The sequence below is a fragment of the Phyllostomus discolor genome, chromosome 1 (assembly GCF_004126475.2).
Source record: "Phyllostomus discolor isolate MPI-MPIP mPhyDis1 chromosome 1, mPhyDis1.pri.v3, whole genome shotgun sequence".
In the NCBI taxonomy this organism is placed as follows: Eukaryota; Metazoa; Chordata; class Mammalia; order Chiroptera; family Phyllostomidae; genus Phyllostomus; species Phyllostomus discolor.
The window spans coordinates 183,719,046-183,721,365 of record NC_040903.2 but is presented as its reverse complement, the minus strand read 5'-3'; positions in this window follow the sequence as shown (position 1 = coordinate 183,721,365).

Here is a 2,320-nt window from a genome sequence, read left to right as displayed (position 1 = left end):
TACACTTCTCTCACCTTGTCCTGCTCCTCATCTCCCTTTGTTCTTACAAGCCAAGGAGAAGGACAGCAACCTTGAGATTTCTTGTTTGTTTTCTCCTTATCTTTTACAACAGAGAATGTCTGCTATAGGGGAGGGGAATAAAGAAAATTAATAACAACAGGCATGAACAACAAACATTGGCAACAGGTCTGTTCCTGACAAAGACTTAGCAGTACATAATCGTGACATGCCAAAACATTAGCAAGGAAACTACTCACGCATGACTTGCTTGGGTAGCTTTGCCAACAGATATCAACGGGCTCTTGGGAGTAGCTTCCATCCACTGCAGCTCCTTAAATGGGAGGTGGTGTGGCTCTTCTTTAGGGGGAGAAACAGAAGTGATGTGCAATGTTGAAGCATTCCCATGTTTAAAATGACCCAACACCATATGGGATTCTTTGGGCTAGAAAATAGTTGATTAAAATTTCAACCCTCTTCACAGACCAGAAGGGATTTCGATCCCCAAATCTGGCATACTTAAACTGTTGTTCCTTCTAGAGTTGCATTGCATCCTCATGAAAATGGGTCTTAATAATTTCCATGGGTTCTTGTTCAGAGTTAGGCCCCCTGTTTTGGAATCTGACTGCAAACTCTACAGATGGAAATCCACATGTCTTGAAACAATGAACATGGCAGAGATAAAATAAATATCTAGATCACATTATTAAGTTTATTTTTAAAAGATTTTATTTATTTATATTTTTTTAGAGAGAGGGGAATGGAGGGAGAAAGAAAGGGAGAGAAACATCGATGGATTGGCTCTCACTTACACTCCTCCTGGGGACTGAACCCCTAACCCAGGTTTATACCCTGCCTGGGAACCAAACCAGCGACCCTTTGCTTCATGGAATGATGCTGACCAACTGAGCCACGGTGGTCAGGGCACATTATTAAGTTTAAAATACATATTTGTTTCAATAGTAAAGTGAGAAAAATGGGGCTGAGTAGCATTTGGTAAAGTAGTTCCAGAATTCTTTCTAAATTCTAAATATGTGAAGAATAGCTTTTAGATGAGTCGATCTTTTCCTAAATGTTCTCAAATGAGTGAGAGAGGAACAGTGAATGTGAAAACCTGTTTTTAAATTTTAAACTTGTTCCCTGAACTCTCAGATTATCAATTTGAGAGTTCAAATTGAAGGGGTTCTTTCAGTTTCAACAGTGTTTCAATTTGACTTCTAATTATTAGTGAACAAAAATAAAAAGGTTAAAAATTACTAAAAGCACTTCTGTCTGCTTTTAATAATTTTAATCTTCTCAATGTGAAACATGCATGCACATCAGAAAACTGAAAAAATTAAAATTGTGTAGACCGATGATCTATCATGAAGAATATTTGTGAATCTACTACCAGGCCAAGGAACAGAACACAGCAAGCCCTCTGATAAAGTTTTGAGGCAGAAAGAGGCTATCATTTTGAAATTCTAAATTTCTTCCTGGAAAAGTAAGAAAATAAATGTTCAAAGCTGGCTCTGAAAGATTCATGAAAGGGAAAAAGAAGGAAAGGATATCAATGGGAAATATTGAGTTCATCTGAGATGTTGAGGACCCATCTCCAGATCAACTAGAATTTTCAGTGTTCCTTGAATATATTTTAGTGACTTTTCCCTGTTTTTCCCTCTGTTTGGAGAGTTTTCACACTGTGAAATGTTAAAAGGGGGGTGATAAGATCTTTTCAACCAGAGGCTTATGGAATTAGGTAACTTAAGTATTAACTTGAACAATAGCCAAGACATGCAACTAACCTAAAAGAACATGTGTTCTTTCATTTGGCCCATGTTTCTTTGTCTCTTCATTTTAGCAGCCTCCCTGTGTTTGTTTCTATGTATTAGGTAGAGCTTCTATGACTCCCTGTCTTTGTATCATGGCCTAATGTAGTAGGTGTCTTGTGTAGGATCCAGTGGTACAGCCTCCCATATCACCCAAGCTGGGTGCTTGAGGCACATCCTTTCTGTGTGCTGAAGACACTTTCCTCTTGTAGTTGAGCCTTGATTGCTGTTGGCAAGTCAATGGGAGAGATTTACCCAGGCTTGTCAGTTGCAAGCTGTGACCACTTACAACCAACTTTGGCCCTCTGCGGAGGATCAGCTATGCAAGGGCAGAATCATGGTGCTCCAATGTAGTCTGTAGCTGTCCACTGGGTTCTCAGGCCCTGCAGTTTCCTGGGTGATGCGGGCTAAGGTCAGTTCCACCTGTGTTTTGCCAGAGGCCACCCTGCCTGAGTTATAGAACAATTTGAGATGGATGCTACTTGTGTTGGGCTTGGAGATTCCCAGGCAAAGCC